At 38.2% G+C, this 18,741-nt stretch overlaps 1 protein-coding gene across 5 annotated transcripts in view; it reads left to right on the forward strand.

The window, feature by feature from the left end:
- The window catches only part of RARB (retinoic acid receptor beta), a 319,525-nt gene that overhangs the window by 23,574 nt on the left and 277,210 nt on the right, over window positions 1-18,741 (forward strand). The window contains exon 1 of one of the 5 annotated variants that reach the window (XM_038128358.1): window positions 16,466-16,639. The exons of the other annotated variants lie outside the window; for them this stretch is intronic. The gene's annotated coding sequence lies outside the window, so the exon portion shown is untranslated. Of the gene's footprint in view, window positions 1-16,465; window positions 16,640-18,741 lie in introns of those variants that run through there. 5 annotated transcript variants of the gene reach the window in all.

An 18,741-nucleotide genomic window follows, 5' to 3' on the forward strand; every position in this document is an offset into this window, starting at 1 on the left:
GAGCTCTCAGAAGCATTGCTGTTTGCAGGCTTTTGAGGTTAGAAGAGTGCCTTTTGGGACAAATGGCTTTTCAACAAAAGGAGTGACCTTCATTTCTATGTAGTATTTTAAGCTGCCTTGTTGCCCCACTTTTGGATTGCCTAACGAAGGACTGAGAAGAAAGAGAAGGTATCAGTTGGTGGTGGAAGCAGCATCCAGACAAGCTTAGTGAAATACTGTAAGAATTTGATGTTTCATATCAAAGCATTACCTCTCCTTTCCTTGGTTGTATTGCTGCCCAATTGAAAGGGTTTGCTGAATCACAGGATGTCTGCGGCCCTTTTCTCAGTTCAGAGTAGGATTCTCCTGGGAAGAATGGCAAAGAAAGGTGCATAACATGATGGAATTTAATAGATTGTTATGAGCCTTTCTACAACCAGGTCTAATGAAGTAGGTACAGGTACAGATAAGATAATCCAGACTACTGTTTTGTGTCAGAAGACATTAAAGGGCAATTTTTTTTTTCCTCTAGACTTTGAGAAAGTTTTTACCCAAAACTGCTCTCTCCTGTAAGAAACATTTCAGAATATGGAATGGAGAAGCATGAGGCAGACTTAGTGGAACTACTCCTTCTGCAGGAGCTGTGGCACAGTGCAATTAAAAAGTTTTGCTGTCTTCTAGGGTTTGTGCCATGCTTAGAGCCACATGGACACTTGGAACTTGGACATCATAGAAGATTAATGGGAAGATGTAGAAATATGAGTAGTAGGGTGAATGTTACTAATGCTACTTTTGTGTAGCAATTCAAAAGATGAATAAAGGGATAGTATAATTTTGTGGGTGACAGAAAATGAATTGGAGGAAGGCTGAGGAATACTAGGGGAATATCTAGCAAATCATAGGGAACAGGCACTGTGGTGGCCGATGAAATTTTGCAGCTAACAAATCCAAGTACAAACTTCTGAATACATAATTTGACCTAATTGCATGTTGCTGAATATTAAATTAACTACATTTGCTGCAATTGAAGAGGTGGCAAGTTAGGCTTTTGTCTGTCTCTGTAGGGAAAAAAAAACAAATAAAAAGAAGGTGAAATTATCAATAAAATTTTGTATAACAATGACAGCATTTTCTGGTTAGTAATTATTGCTTTTTTATAACATGTTGCTTTATAACAGGGATTGCTTGTTTTGTTGTGAATCACTTTTAAGAAAATAGAATGAAAATAGAGAAGAACTGCAGGATGGGCAGAAGTGCTTTGTGGCATTGGAAGGAATTTCTTGTGTCAAGGTACTGAAACAAATAAAATTAGCATAGTTAAGTTAGGGGATGAGCAGTCAGTGAGGGGGGTGTGTATAAATAAATCATTCACTTACAGCAAGAACAAAGAACTGCACTGAAAGACATTAAATGGGGATAACTGATTTAAACAGAGTGGGCGTTTTTATACAATGCATAATTAGCTTTGGGAAGTTGTGGCAAACTAGATATGTTTGTCTAAATGCATAAATTCAAAAAGGAAAACTGACATTTACACGGCTAATTAGAATAGATACAGTAACAGAAGTTAGGGTGAATATCCCACCACAGTGATTTAAAACATAGTTACATGGAAAAAAGCTCGAGCGCACTATGGGCAAGTTATTCTGTACTTGTGTCTTATAGTATGCCCTCCTTTTCTGTGGTACTGTAGACACTGTTAGGACCAAAAGTTACATTGATAGACCACAGCTCTCCTGTGTCTGACTTTCTATTTTGACTGTTTTCAGTTGTTTTTTCCTTTCTGTCTTTCTTTTTAGAATTCATATTTTTTATGCAACTGCAGGGCAGAGAAAGTATATAACTCTTCTGTGAATACCCAAGTCTCAAGCTTCTAGTAATTCAAAAGGGGAGAAATGGCAAAAGAAAAAAAAAGATGATTTTTTTGAAGTGCTTATTCACAGAAGAAGACTTATTTCTGAATAATGAAAGCCTCTCAAATATCTAGTGATACATTATTTATGTAATTGAGAGTGTATTCATGGAAGTGCCCTCAAGAAAAACAGATTTTGAGTCATACCAAATAGTATGTTCCATCAAGGATTCACTACACAGTTGTCAAAAGTGTGTTCCAGGATGGAGTGTGTACTTTTATGTATGAACTGACTGTGGATTATTTTTTTCCTTCACATGAAAACTGACAGTGGTTTGGATGAGCCTTAAATCCTGGATTGTGGGGTAGCTTCTGTATTCTTCTGAAACAAAGTAAATATGTGGAACTTATTCAAGTCCACTAGCTGAATATATATATATATAGTTCTGAATATATATGCTTCTCCCAGGACAACTAGCACAAACAGCTACTGCCCATTCATAAATATCTTATTCTTCCTATATGTAATGGGACTCCAAAGACATTCCTGTTCTCGTGGCCAGGGCCGCATTTGCAGAGAGACTGCATATATTTTGTAGTGTATAGTTATAGTTTATGACATTTGCTTTTGTTAGGATTTCTTCTGGGTAATCAGCATTTCAGCCACAACTCGCTTTATTTGGAAAATGCAATCCTAATACAGAAGCATGTGATATTTTTTTTCTTTTTTTTGTGAGGGAAAAGCAGTGGAGTCACAAACACATGATTATACTAAAATTGGTTTGGAAATTTGTGCAGGATGGAAGTGGAGGTGTATGGCCTCCCTGAGCATAATGTTGCCCATGATTCCTTTGTAGATTTTTATATCTGTAGCACAGTTGTAGCTTTTTTAGTATTGGAGGAGCTCACATTTATACAAGGTGAAACCACTGCTGCGCAGCCAGCCCTACTTAAACGCATGTACTGTTTTCATCTTCAAAATTAGTAGAAATTAGCAGATACTGAATTCCTCTGCTTATTCAGTTCAAGTACTGGGTTTTCAGCTCATGTATGAAGACAAAGTCTGACGCCAGTTACAAGCTTCTGTTTCCTTTGCATGTGCTTATGAATAAATGGAAAATATACCCTACTGCAGAGAGGGATTGGCTGGACTGAGACCCTGGGGCTGATCAGCTTTAGCAGCTTCATGATTTTCCATCCTTCAGATAAAGTATCTGCCTTTAACTTCAAAATGCCAGGTGTTTTTCCCTTCAGAATGTGACCGTAGGTGGAGCCCTGTGGAAACTGAAGGATGCTGTTGCAAGAGGTGATGCTGTAAATTCTCCTGCGTGCGTGTGCAACTTCTTTTACCTTTACGGGGAAGCTATGTGCTCACACTGAGGATGAAATAGAGTCCTTTGTTAATATCAAAGAGCCAATCAAGAAAGATTTTTTAATATAGAAAGCCTCCTGCTGCTTCCCAAAAAACTTCCTTTTGTAAAGCACAATGATAAATAATCTCACTTCTTCCATCATTGTATTTCCAAGGGATACTGTTTTGTACCGCTGCATTCAGTGAGACTTCTGAAATTCAGCTGTGTTTGATCAGATGGGCCAGTAACTCTGAGAAAGATGATGTGCTGGGCTGCTTCTTTACAGGCTCAAGCATTGGATGGTTTAGCTGGCTAGTTCTCCAGCATATGTTACTTTGACCTGCCCTTCCAGCTGCCAGAGTGCAAGAATAGCAAGGGTTGGGCTTCAGAGGTATTGCAAATACCTCTGCAGGGCATGAAGGGGTACTTGACACATCTTGCTGATAAGTGCTGTAAGATGATCTTCAGATCATCTTTTTCTGATCAGACAGAACTTATTTTAAGTAACTAGTTTTTTTATTGGCATGTAAATTTTTAAAAGAAAGACAAGTTGCTGAGAATTTCCCTTTTAACAATTTAAATTTTTCTCAAAGATAAAATTCTGAGGATATGGGGGAGAGCACTTTTGCCCCCTTTTTTGAGGAAGTTACAGTAAAGGATGTTGCTACTTACACTGTTTGGTGAAGGTATGGGGTATCTTATGCCAGAAGCAGGAATTGCCTGATAAACTGGAAATAAATTAAATTGCCAGCCCTGTTCTAGAGCATTTACACAGGAAACAAATTTTAAGCTCATGCATTCCTCATTGGTTTTAACAGAACTAATCAAGGACTTCGCTGCAACAGTTTAGGTGCTCTACTGGTTCTGGCCATGTTAAAGTGATTTTTTTGTCATAGAGTACTCCAAGACTAAATAGCCTCCTTAATACAACTTCTCTGACTAGAGCACAATGGAAGCATGAAGAAAGGGAGGAAAGTGCCCATCTAAAGACAAAGTGATAGTTGGGGGGTGGGGTGGGATGTTGTTTTAGTTTTTTGTTTGTTTGTTTTTGGGAGCCCACGAATATTTTTGTTGCATAATATTTTACTGACATAACGTTTGAAGATGTGATTCCACTCATTGGAAACTTTGTGTTGCATGAAATGTACATAGAACTTTCTTTCTTTTTTGTTATTAACAACTCACTAAAAATGGAAGCCCTTACAAGTGGCCACTTGGTTACTTTCAGGCACATTTTCAGTTGGCTTTAGTTTCTTGTCCAGGTACCTGAAGTCATCAATGTAAGATGAGGTTTTGTAGGCCTTTGTAATGCTGTGGGAGTGAAGTACACTTCTGGAAATGAGGGTCCAAAATTATTTTCAGTTACAAAGAATACCCCTCAAGTTTCCTGAGATTGTCAACATTAACATTTGTCATTGAAAAATGCTTTTTTTTTTTTTTTTATTTTGTTGGTGTTGCTAATATTAAAACTATGCTTCTATTACACTGACTGGTACCTTTGTATTATCATAATCTCACTGCAATTATCTGTAATATTCCTTTGTAACTATTAGTGGAAACATATTTTTGTGATATCTAGTGGGGTTTTTTAAAGTTAAAATTTAAGATCTTTTTGGGGATTGATTGTGCTTCTCTAAATGGGAAGAATTTATGTGATGATTTATGTGACTGGGGGAGTTACCTCGTGCAGTTTTTAAATAAGCAGTAACACAACTGATTAAATATCAGCTGTGTTGGTTCAGCCATGCCAAAATGACTTGAAGCTTGCTTGTCAAATATGTGAATAGTCTTTAGGTGGAAAATAATGATCAATACAAGGAAATGAAAGGCTGCTAAGATTGGAACGAGCAAGCAAACTCAACTGAACAAGCTCCTTTAGCTTTTAGTGCTTTATGTGTTTCTCTTAAGTAGCTTAAGGCATCCGAATCCCTGCCTGCTGATAGTTCTGGCCTTCAGGTTTTAAGACAAATCTGAAAGAAATGTTTCGTCTTCGTGTGTTAAGGGAGGAACAAAAAGAGTAATTACCTGCATGCCCTACTTCTAAATAAAATATCTATAACATGTTGTATAATATAATAATATGTAACTTATTATTATTATTATTATTATTATTATTATTATTATTATTATTATTATTATTATTATTATTATGTAAACAATGTGTGTTATTTTCCCTAGATTTGAATCTGGCTAGGTCTGATGATCTCATTTATGTTAGAGGTATTTTTTCTACTCTTGATGCCTTGACAGTGTGAAGGTCTTAAGGATCCCTTTCTTCCACTGCAGTGATGTAAAGCAGCCTTATTAATACAAGTAAAGATTTGGCTTAAGGTTTTAGGTTGTAATCTCCTTTGTGTTTAAAAGTATTTGCATCCTTTTTCATGCTTTGTCTCTATTAAAGAACAGTTTAACAGCAGGAAGGAGGCACATCATTCATTTGCTCTGAGGCTAATATTGCTGTTTCCCTGCAAAAATGTAATTTGTGTCACTGCATATTGTGCTCTTAAATAATATTTAATTCTGTGACCTTGTTTCACCATGCCTTCCTGATTGTCCATTAACTCCCATCTTCTAGCAGACGCAATCTGTGCTGCATGGATACTGGGAAAAAAATGCCTGAAAGAACAGAAATAGGTATCAAAAATATGATACATTGTATGCTTGGCTCCTTATGTACTCTTCTTTTTAATAATGCTAATTAATGCCAAGCAACCTAAGACACAAAAGTCAAGAACTGAAACTGGGGGAGGGAAGGGACTGGGAAGGAAAGAAAAAGAAGCATTTTTGACAGGCACACACCAGGAAAATGCAAGGTTGAAAGTACAGTGTCAGGTTGCATCACCTTACCATGCAGTTGCTCTCATTCAGTAATTGAGTGCAAGTATGAACTCTTGGGGTCTGTTTCATTTGCTGTCACAGCAAACCAGATTCCATCTTTGGTTGTTGTATAACACTCAGATAACTAAAAGTGGTAGTAATTTTAGAAAAGTTATCTGAACAAGACATCAGCTTAGTACATTTTTCCTTCCACCTATGAAAATTGGGAGAGGTGGTTCAGACAGCATTTTCAATGAGCTGCAAGGAAAATTTAAATTAAAATAGTAACTTGAATATAGTTAAAATAATAAGGAAGGCCCCATATGTTTTCCTGCTGAGCATAACTCTTTGCATTGCATGGGTCTTTTTATTCTCATCTCTAGATGGCTTTTTTCTGTTTGTTTGGGCTGTTTGGTTTTTTTTTTTCCCCAGGCAGTGGAAATGCCTCCACTCACTAATGAAAGTCACTAGTGGTGGCTTTACAAACTTGTCTCTAGTCCAAGTGGTTCCTCCCTTGGTGATCTCCCTTCTCATGGGCTTTTTTTTTTTTTTTTTGGCATCACATGGAGAGCAATGGTTAAGTTTTTTCTTCTGTACCTGTTAACACTTCTAATTCCTTTTCACAACTGCCAGTTTTCCAGCTTTGTGAAGCTCTTACTGTAGGCAAATGTGGCACGTTTGGGGCTCACTCTAAGATTTAAAACAAATTTTATGTCAACATACTGCTGTTCACACATATAGAGCACTATTTTAGGCCTATAGTGTTAGGGATGAATCCACCTAACAACAAAAAGGTGCAAAACGTTTGGAGGGACGGGTTTAGAGATGAACTGAGCAATGCCATTCACTGAAAATGGTTTCAGCTGTTTATCTCAAGTCAGCATTTGATCCTTATTACCAGGTTTCTGCATGCTTTATACCTTTTACAGCACACTATTAGTTGCTTTCTAAGTGAGATCATTAGTAACTTGTCACAGCTCACTCTTAAGAGACATGTCAAATGCCAGCTCTGCTTGTTTAGTGTATTTGGCTTGCTTAGCAGGTTCTTAACCACAGGGTGCAGGATTTTATTCAGACAAATTACTGAGCTTTTACATTGCTCAAGTTGCCTTTAGGAAAGGGTTTTACTGAAGAGATTTGACTTTCCTACCAACTGTTTGACAAATGCATAGCTGGTTCCATATTTCAGTGCTTATTCTGAAGTAAATGATGACTATTTTGGAGCATGTTATTTCCTTACTGTGGGATCATTGATGATTTTGGATTTTTCTTTTTCCATGCTAAATAATGCTGTACTGAAGAGCAAAGTATTAGTTGCAAATATAGGCTGTCTATTTTTGCTGCAGTTTAATCCCTTTCCCTTGATGTGTGGGAAAGCCAGTTAAACTTCCCAGGGAAGTTGGATGCTGTGGGAACCCTCCTGGTGCTCTGTTTGTTGTTGACACTGGGCACTCTTCTGTGCATTTCCAGGAGTTTCTCACCTGAATCTGTGCAAGTGATTAATTAACAATTCATTGATAAGTAACAGGTGCAGCTGTAGATCCTGGAGGGGCCTCAGGGAAGTGAGATACTCTATTGTCAGGACGTGGATGCTGGCTATGGTTGTCTCCAAGCTGGCCATTCCCAGTGGTGGGAGGGGGATGCCTACTGCCTCTGCTCACGGTGGTGCCACAATTGAAACATATCCAGCTTCCCTGGCTGGAAACAAGTGATGGAGAATTAAATCTCAGTTCAGAGGTTTGTGGAGTCGTTGGGCTTTTGTCTCTGAAGGGGGAATTGGAGTAAGCCTGCATGAAAGTGGTGCCTGCTAGCACATGGTGTGTTACTTGCTGCAGATGTTACAGAGGTGTCCCCATCCAGGGGACAGCTGCAGTTCTGAAAAGGATGTGGATTAATACAATCTGCCTTGAATGCATATTCAGCCCAGTGTGTTAATTATAGCTGGCATTTCCACAGTGGGTTTTGGTTTTATCTACTGTACGGTTTGCCACAGCACTGCTAAAATCCTGGTGGCTGCAGAGCTTCTCTGCATGTCACTATGTATTCTGATTTGAACTACCACTGACAGGTACAGAGCATAATAACCTGTGTTTGATGCAATGAGCAAGCATGCCTTTTGGGCTGGATTTCTATTTCCTCCCTATCCCTATTGTAAGCAGAATTTGCATATTTAATTCTTTTCACTTAGTGAAAAATATATCCCTTTAGGTTTGACAGCTTCCCAAAGAATATTTTAGATTTCCCACTCTGATTGTGGGCCATATGTTAGAACTAATTATATAAATGAGACATCATAGAATTGTGACATGCTTAAATGTTCAGTGCTTTAAAGACTTACGCAAGTGCATGCTAGCTTGGGTAAGTGCTGGAAGAAGAAAAGAGAAGCTGCAGGTTTTGAACAGATGTTAGCAGCTTGGTAGGGCTATCCATTGTCTTTATCTCTCTATAAGAGGTTGCTGACACTTTGAAGGGTTTGGCAGACTACTCTGAGCTGCCACAGTACAGGAAAGAAAGAATTTCCTTTTTGTACCTATGGATGTGCCAGAGATTCATTATATATTAAGTCATATGAAATGTGGGATGCAGATAGCCTCATTTTGCTGTTGGAAGTAAGCATTAAATGTGTGGCTGTAGCTGAATGTTTCTGCCCATTTTCTTTTTTTTTTTTCTTGGTGTGCTGTGGATGTTACTCTGAGGCAGAATGGCTCACAGGCCTGCCTTTTATTATGAATCTGTGTTATTATGGATTATATTATTGGGATTTTACTGATGGAAAAAAGGTAAAGGAAAAAAAGAGAGTTGAGAGGTCAGAGCTTTACACTCGAGGCTTAAGCACCAAGGAAGGAATTTTATGAAATACTTGTTATTAATGTCAACTGGACAGGTATTATCTCTAAAGTCAATTATACCTTGAATAAGTTTCTAGTAAAAAAAAAAAAAGCTCAGTTTATACTAATGCTGTCATATTTTTTTTTTTTTTTGCTCTAAGTCTCAGTGATGCATAGAAAGTAAAGACAGTGTCACAGAAAGTATACTGTACAAAAGTTTTGTCTTCGTAGTTAAAAATGAAATATGTATGCAGGTTATGCATGCCGAGCTGGTAAGCCAGAATTATGTCTGTAAGCTATTTCTGTATATTTAACTTTAATGCTGATGCATATTTAATTGCTTGGCCTGTTTTCCCCACAGCAAGATGTGGCTGTCTTCCACTGAAGTCAGCGCCTGCAGTCTGCAGCAGCCCAGTTTGATGTTTGTGCTTGTGCCTGTGAAGTGCAGCATCCGCATCTGCGAGTGGCAGGTTGATGTAGTCCGGGAGAAAACCAAAAACTCTGCTCTGCTCTTCCAGGGGTGTTTCTGTGGAGGGCTTCCCTGTGGGACTGTAAATGGAGACATTTACAATTTTAATGGCTGTGTCTGTAGTTTCTATGCTGGAATCATATATTCTATTTTCCTCTTGTGTGTAAAGATCTTCTTCAGCATGATCTAAATTGTTTTATGTTGCTTGTCTGCTTAAGTACAGAAAGGTTTTTCTAATTTGATGTATTAAAAAGTTAGTTTTCAAATTAGAATATTACTTTTGGCTTTCACTTTTAAGACCTCAGCTACACTATTTTCCGTATTTCTTGTCAGAACACGTTTGGAAAGTGGAATCACAAGAAGCAATTAGTAATAATTGTGTTGAAAGATTACTCTGCATAGTTAAATCTCAAATGCTTTGTCTGTGAAAGATGAGTATCATTTAACTTCATGTGAAAAAGCACCCATGGTTTGTGAGTGAACTTTGAGTAGCTGCCTCATATGAAATCTTTTTTTGGTTTTACAACCAAATTATTAATTCAATGTAACAGCTCAGATGGTTAGTACAAGTAAGACAGGAGGGAGCAATAGGAAAAAAGCTCTGGATTCTTGTATCAGCAGAAAGGTATGTGTGAGCAGGAGAGGAATCTTCATGATACCAGATGTTTATTATCTTGTATTCTCTAGTCAACTAAAGGAACTTTTTAATGCTGGAGATGCTGAGTAACTTTTAAACTTCTTTTTCTGTTGGACATGTGTCCTATTGTGCTGTTTACTGTAGTTTATGTAATTCTTAAAGTTCTTACTGTTTTATCAAAGGATAGCAGATTGTTTTATTTTAAATGAAGAAATCCCTTCAGATTATACATTTTCTGCTCAGCTGCAGATTAACAGTTTTATCCCGTCACAATTGTGGGATTTATTGCCAGTAGATAATTTGTTCCCTCTGTGTCTCAGTCATGCTTATTACCTTCATCTTATTATGTAGTTTGAGTCTGTGAAATGATTTCTTAACTGCACTTAAAGATAGTTTGTGTAGACAGCAAAATTACTGCTCCCACCCTCAGGATCAATTTGTAATGTGCTTTTATAGAAATATTATGTGCTACACTTTAATATTGTTCATAGTCCAGAAGATAATTGCCATGATGAGTCTTACTTAATCATGGTAAAAGTAGAGTCCATATGGAATTTGAAGGAAAAGGTACTTAATTAGCTGTGCTGTAATACTGCTGTCCTGTCTCCAACAGGCCTGCTGGTGCCCTCAAAGATGTTTCTTGCATGAAGGGATTATTTGGTTTAGTACAACAACTTATTGAACTACACTGATGGGATTTTTTCGGGGGTGATGGAGAGAGCAACCATGAAATAAAGATCTAATATTTAATAGAAAAATAAGAAAAGGCCGCTGACTTGGAAAAATTCAAAAAGGGAGAGAACAGGAGAGAAACCAAAGTGGAGAAGTGAAAGAGAAATTAATGGATATCCAGGCAAAGAAATTGAGGAAGTAGGGGAAGAAAATTAATTCATGTGGTCTTAAAGAAGGTTGAAGAAAACAGAGAAAAGGGAATTATCAGAATACAAAACAAAATGAGTTGTGAACTGCAAAATCAGGCACTTAAACATATTACTCTCTTAACACTGGCCTACTTGCGTTCCCTTTTTTCCATCTCCTTTCCCCCCTTCTCCTTTCACCTATGCTGAAAAAATAGTTTGCTAGAGTGAGAACATGACAGGACTGAGTGGTGCAGCTCAGAGATGTCTCAGCAGCTTCAAGTTGACTCACTTATATACATTTACTTAAGTTCCAAAGGAGATGTGCTCACATAGACTTATTTATTTCATTACTATCTTTCTGCTTTATGCTAAGTTTAAACATCACTGGAGCCTCAACAGAGCACACCTCCTTTATTTTACCTGCATCAAATATCTGTGTGCGAAAATACAGAAACCTGATGCGTGATAGCCCCATAATTGGGTTGCCACACATGGTTCTTACTTCACCTTTTTTTAAAACCTCTTCACCATTCCTGTGGAATTAATGTCAGGCTTTGAAATATTTTCACAAGCAAGCATGAGCTTTGCCACCTGAGCTAAACCCAAATGTGTAGGGGCAGAGATAGACTCCGGAGGGATAAATACGGAGCAGCACATTGCTAAGTTGTGGCTCAAAAAAGATACAATTTTATCAGTGTTCATGTGTTTACTGATCATTAATTTTGCTACAAATAAAACCACAAATTCTCAGTTCTGCATTGGAGATACAAGGTATCTTCCAGTCATCATTGTTAATTTTAGAATTGCAGTTTGTTTCTCTTTTCTAAGCCATGTGACTTGCCCTCCAATTACTCTGTATGCTGTGGCCTGGATTTCAAGGTACTCTCAGACTGTATAGTGCTCTATCAGATATAAGGGAGACTCAAAGTGATCAGAAACTCTCATTACTTAATGACTTTGGAGGAACAGTAGGAAACCTATGTTGCTCTGGCACTGTTAAGTCCTGCTGGCCTCATTAATAGTTGTGAATTTTATTCCTGTTTAACATGAAGACTGTTACATACTTCTTGGCAGCGTGAATGAACTAGGAGCAGTAGAAACCTGAACCCAAACTCCATGTTTGAGAGGTGCCCACATGGGTGGCATTGGTGCTAGTGTGCAGGACAAGGCTGGGGGCTGTGTTTTGGCACAACCCCTAGTGAGACACCCTGGCTGCCCTGTGCCACAGGTGCTGTGGTATACCTGGGCTCTCACAATTATAACTGATTTGAGTGCTTCCATTAGAGATACTGTCTTATGCTGTCAAATGCGCTGATCTGTTTCTGGTACTTGGCATGATTTTCTTTTTGACTGAACTTCTCTTTTTGTTAATAGATATTTATATTTTGTTTTGTTCAGGTGGCACATATTCTGCATTATGGAGAACAATGTTCAGTTTGATTGATTTGTTTCAGAATGGATCTGTGCATATTTTGTCCTTCTGTATTTAGCCTGTTCAATGTGAGTCACTCCATTTAGTGAAATCCTTTATTTTCTCCTGTGTCTGTGCATGTGTGTGTCAGCTTTCCCTGGCCTTACCCTCAGTGCCTGTTGTGGAGCTCACTGAGGTTGGTCCTGGTCCCTGCAGTTTAGTGCTCTCACTACAGCTCTGCAGAGTCACCACAAACCATGCCTTGCTCCAGGTTCCCCAGCACTGATGCATTCATTCTCTTTGAGATCTACTGCTTAAAAACTGGTAAATGTTAATACCATAACTATTTAATACAGTTAACACATTGCTCATCCTTTAACACCCTGGGGCTTTGGGTCAGCACTTTGCAGGGACAGATTGTGCCTTTTGTACTGGCTTTAAGGACATCTCACTCCTTTAAAAGTCTTCTTGAAGTTAATGCAACTCCATGTTGGGCTGAAGAACCAGTCTTAGGGTTGGTTGGCTTAGTGCTATAGGTTTGGCAAGCTGCTCTCAGCTTCCATAGTTCAGGGAGACTTGCTCTGCTGAAATATGGGTTAAACTGTACATTTGCTTCATAATACATTTAGGACTGAGGCTTACAGCAATTTATTTTTAATAACTTCCACCCTTTGTAAGTGTCCTGCCAAGAGCTTGGCTTATTGATGTCCAGTCTTCTCCAGGCTTTAAAATCTGCATTTTTGTTCCCGTAATAGTGGTTTTAATGTAAGTGGAAACACCAGTCTTGTCTTAAATCTTCAAAATTAAGTATAAACGTTATCTGTTGGTTTTCATAAACTTGAATCTTTGAGATGGTGCTCGACTTTTTAACCAGCACAAGATGTTTGTAGTATGTCCAGAAAGTACTTTGTCAGAAATATCAAATGATGAGCTATGTTAAAAGAGTTTTAAGTATTAACATGATGTTGTAATTGCAGTTACAGTTTTTAGCTCTTTTGTTAGCTATGTAGAGTATTCTTGAGAGAATATGATGTGGCACAAGTTACTTTCCACAGGATGTGATTTGTCCTATGATTATTATTATATTTTTTTCTCTTCAAAAATGATGTTTTGAAGTTGTGCCTTTTTGCAGACTGTCTGAGAATGCCCTTTTCTGGAAAACCACACCCTGTGTGGGTGCAATGCTTTTATTTAACAGGTCTTTTGTATCCATTTCCTTCTCTGGAACATGGAGGACAGTAGCACCCAAGGGCATTGAGGGAAAGGAGGAGCGGAAAGCTTGGACTGAACAGGCAGAAAGAGTTTGTGTCTACAGGAGCCAATTCCTGCCTGGATCTTAGGCTGGCACCCATAACTTCTGTTTCTGTCCTGCAAGGAGAACAGAGCATTTTCCTTCTCATCTGGTTGGGGTCTGGAGGACAGCAACGTGGTGGTTGCTCCCTGTGATCACCTCAAAGAAGTCTGGGTGTTGAGCCTAAAGAATCAGTCCTCCTCTTGACATGAGTGGTTGTAAGTGTAATATAATTTAATAGAAATTCTCTCTATCATTGAAAAAAAATTCTAGAAAGTCACTCAGGAAACACATAGGAGAGCTTTGCTGCCTGGGGTTATAAAATTAGATGCTAAGAAATAAGAAAATAGCAGATTTAAGGTATCAGCAACTTGAATTCAGTGCATATGAATGAGGCTATTGGCTGGAGCTGTAATAATTTGTTAACAAGAGTGATGAACTGGGTGTTTTATTGTAGGTCATTCAGATCTTGAGGGCAGACTACTGCATTTTCTCTAGAAGAATCCTGTTGCATTTTCATTCAGATTTTTTTCTGTGGAAAAAGGATTTGGCTGCTAGCTAAACTTGGATACTTGGGCAAATTTTGGTACCTGTGAGCCAGAACTTTTGAGCTGGTTGGATAAACATTCCATTTTGCTGACTCACATTAGATAAATGTGAGTTTTTGACTGACATACAAAGTATACATTGGCAGCCAAGCAGTGACTTGTCTGGTATTGACCAGCTGATTAGGGTTACACAGGTGGGGAAATGGTGTGCTGTGCCATGCTGGTTACTACCTCCTTTGTCAGGGGGATTCTTCTGTAATTAATTTATAATGGCATTAGCTCAATTTATAAGAATCCTGCTGTATTGGATTTTAAAACAATTTTTAAGGGTATCTTAGTAGCAGGTGTCTCTTTTGTAATGGTCTGTATTGCTTTGATTAACTGTTTGAGATTTAGAAATATACTGCTTCCACCACATAACAACATTTGCATCTGTAGGACTGCACCTGATTTGATGTCTTTTATTTAGGTATTTTCCTTGGTTTCTTTATTATGGGTAGATTTAAAGATGCCAGCCATAAATGCACTGAACTGCAAAATTGTGGCCTAAGAGCTTTGGACTAAGGAATGTGAAGAAAAAATTTAATTTTTTTTTTCAGAGTTTTGTTAGATGCTAGATGCTGAACTTGTAACGAAAACGATAAGGGTTCAGGATCAACCTTTACTCTTGGTGCATGAGTAAAGCACTAGACTGTAAAGGCTGATTCTTAACTGAATCAGTAATAACAATAAATAAATAATAAGAGCTCTAGAGTGGTGTTGAGACAGGAATCCTGTGTTTGTTTGTGTATTTGTTTGCATGATAAAGCCTGTGTATTTTTGAAGATTGACTTGTCTAGAGAGGCTCTTTTTTTAGCTGGAACAAGCCTTTGATATTTTGAAGAAATCAAGAATTAATTCTTCATGCTGAACTTTGAGGGATGTGTCTGAAAACATTACTTAACTATCCCTCCCAGGAAAATAATTCCACTTTTGAGTAGCTACCAAAAATAGAATTAGCCTTAAAAATACAGCTAATAAATTTCAGTACTGCATCTAGGAGGCCTGCTCACAGTCAAAACCAAAACTAGACTTGTTTTACTTTAAGGACCAGTGTTCTCATTTCATGGGAAGGTGAGGTAATGCCTTTTTTTATTCTTATACATAATATTGAAAATGTAAAATACAATTCAGATGTGTAATAGCAATATTAAATATTTAAAAGTTTGAAAAATTTAATGCATTTAAATATTAAATACATGTGCTGGAGAACAAATTGCAGGGTCGAGTACTTATGTCAGTAACGTTTTATTTGAATAGTTCATGTCATTTTTGTGTGAACAGTGAAAGAGGTGTTGAGTGTATATGTGATGTCAGCACTGTTTCAAGTCATGAAGACTTTTTGAAACTGATTACATATTTAACTATGGGGTGAACAGCATTTTTTTGAAATAACAAAACAGAAGCTGCCCAGTTAATAAGAATAAAAAAGATTTGATTGCTGTACTCTGGTTAGTGGATTTTTCCTCAAAAGGAAAGTGCTTTTGCATTTCTCATTCACAGCTCTATTTTGTAGGAAACACAGGGACTAATTAAAACCTGCATGCGTTTAGTTGCTGTAAATCATCTTACAAAAAGCGTTGACCAGCAGAGGGCTTCTGTCCCTGGGAAATAATCCTTCACACCGATATTGCCAGGGAAGAGCAGCTTTAAGCACACACCTTTCCGCAGTTGTTTTCCTTCCCTCATGGTGCTCTGGACCAGCCAGCTCTGGAGAGCTGTGCAGGATCCTGTGGTCTCCTTCGCTTCCCTTCAGGCTGTATGTGATGCAGTCTCATCTCCACAGGGCAGAGGGAAATTCAGTCCCTCTGCAGTGGCCCTGTTTTAATTATGCTAAGGCTTTTTGATGTTGATATGCAATTATGAGGAGAGGGAGGGATGCTATGAAGATTTTTGGGGTTCAGACTGTGGGATGAATATCCTGTTGGTGGTCAACTTATTAGAGAGTCTATCACATTTTAAACCAGAGCAAAGCTTTATTCTTTAAACCAGACCGAAGTTTATTCTTTTTGTCCAGCACAGAATGGCATCTGATAAATCTGTACCATAATTTATGCCTTTAGCAGTGTGAAAGGGGTACACTGATGTGGGGGCACTCAAGCAGGTTTCTGTAATGGCAAGAGCACTGATCCTCCACTCTGCTAGAAATATATTTTGAATCTGTCTTGCTGCCTCATTACTGAATATTATTCTTGACACATAGTTTTGCGTTTTACCTGGCAGGCATTAGTCTTTCTTTTGGCTAGGTTTTGCATTCTTTTTATCTGCTTTATCTAGAATTCATCTCTGTTGCTTACTCTGTAGCCACGGTGTGCTAAACAGCCTTAAGTCAAATATTGCCACATACACCTCTCTTCTTAAAATGCCATTAACTTCTCTTGGTGCTGGGAGCCACCCGGTCAGAACTAAGCTTTTCAACTGGGTGACTGGCAGCATATGGAGAGACAAACTCTTTCGGACACATTTGGTTAAAAAGATAGTGTTTGTTCTGCCTTTCTGTGTTCAGCAGTGCCTTTTTTTCCTCGGCAGAATTGGAAGATAATAGGATTTTAAAGGGTGAGTAATTGACCGACAACCACTTCCAGCCGTAGCATTTTTCTTCATATTGTGTGGCCTCAGTGCTTAGGTGAGGCACAGCCTGATTTCTTATTTCCACAGCTCGCTGCACTAAATCCCATGGCAGCTTGGTTGTTCTGCTGGCAGCACAGGGGAAACAGAAGGATACATAACTGGCCCAGGGTGGTTTGGTTGGTGGGTTGTTTCTTAAATTTGAGTGTTTGTTTTGAGTGCCATTGTGTATCTCTAAGAATAGTATGCACTATTCAGATGTTAAAATTGAGTCACACAGACGCAAAATGAATTTCCATTGTTGATGCCAAAACTAAATATTTAAAAAATCTCTCTTGTATTTTAATTATTTTAATACAGCCTTTTCCCCCCCCTCATCCAAAAAAACCTTTTTTTTTTTTTTTGGTTGTCATTTGTTGCAATTATTTGTGTTAATTGGTGATGCCTGGGCTGCAGAAAAATGAAGGCTGGAGGTTGTAGATGCTCAGGAGCAGAGCTGAGTAAGGGCTTTTGCAGCTGAGAGAGGCTTGGGAACTTGGGAGGAAGATGGCAATAGCAGTTTAAAGCTTTGGTTGTCTTGGGGGGGGAGGTCTGTGAGAAAAGGAGTCAAATGCTTCAATCAACCAGGAGGGAGTGAATGAATTCCTATCTTTTTTTATGAGGATTAATTTTTTATTAGATGGTAGTGGCTGTTTTCATTTGGTCTTTTCTCCCTTTTAGCCTTTTTTTTCCAAGCTTCCCTCCCTCTCTACTGCCTCTTGCTTGAGCTTGAATGGTTCTGACACTAAATGACCATTTGATGAGTCTTTCCTCACCATCCCCCCACCTCTAATTTACCAGGGAGTGCTCTTGATGTGGGTGGTACCCCTCTCATCAGGGTTTTAGACAGACTCAGCAGCTCACAATGATGCCCATAGGCAAAGGGCATGGTACCAAAAACGTGGGGAAGCTGCGCCAGTGTAGCTTAGATTTAGCTTAAAGTGGTCCTGAAATTTTGTCTGGGGATCCTTCCTGCAGCTTGGGAGACTTACTTAAATACACTTTAAATTAATAGGTGATCAGTATAAAGCTGCATATATTTATAACAACTTTTTTAAATGGTATTTTGCATGTATGAGTTATCTTAAATATTGAAATGTGTCCCTGGGTGTTTTTGCATCAAATTCAAGAGACCAGTATAAGGCATGCAGATACAGGGCTGCATTTTTCAATGAGAGCAAAGGGCACCAGAAGTTACTGATAACATTTTTTTTTTCCTTACATTTGCCATGTCTGCAAGAGAAAATGACTCCAAAACCAAAGCAGTTTATTGCTCTCTGATAATTTGGTTCCTTGTGTTCTTTGTTTTGGCATCAGTTCTGATGTGTTCTGTAAACAATCCTTGGTAATATAAGGATTTGTAAGAGTTGCAGTGGTTTTAGTGCATCAAGGTTTTAGAAACTTCTCAGATTGCTCAGTTGCTCTTTTATGAATTTTAAAGGTTGTACTGGTGCTATATGCATTAGTGTTATATAAAACACATGCATATTAAATGCAATGTGAATATATTTTGCCTTTTCTGAAGAGATTGAGAACAAACAAAAGCACTTGCAACTGAACGTTTGAATGTTTTGTTGGAAAAGAACCTAAAACCACCTTATTGCCGAAATGTATAGTAGCTGAACTTTGTGCATCCCTCACCTCTGTTACTTGCTTAGTTTAAAAGGTCAAATAAATTAAAAGACAAATTAATGTTAACATATTGGTGAACTACATACTGACTTTAATTGTAACTGTAAAAACAGATACCCCAAGGCAGATTTAAGCAGTGGCAACTAACATTGTTATGATAGCCTCAGGAAGCAAGTGTAACAGACAGGATGTTTTGTAATAAAACTGTAAAACAATTAAAATAGCTGCACAAAGGATGCTGCTTTTTAGCCTGTCCAGAGGAAGGGCTGCAAAGGGAGTGTCAGCCAGTCACAGCATCACAGTTGTTATAAATTGCCATCTACTTTTGGAAGGGGCAAAAGATGGATAACAAAGTCGACAAGTAAATACATGCTACATAAATATGCATAAATCCATTACCATCTGCCACATTGTCCAAT

Source organism: Motacilla alba, chromosome 2, assembly GCF_015832195.1.
Source record: "Motacilla alba alba isolate MOTALB_02 chromosome 2, Motacilla_alba_V1.0_pri, whole genome shotgun sequence".
Taxonomy (NCBI): domain Eukaryota; kingdom Metazoa; phylum Chordata; class Aves; order Passeriformes; family Motacillidae; genus Motacilla; species Motacilla alba.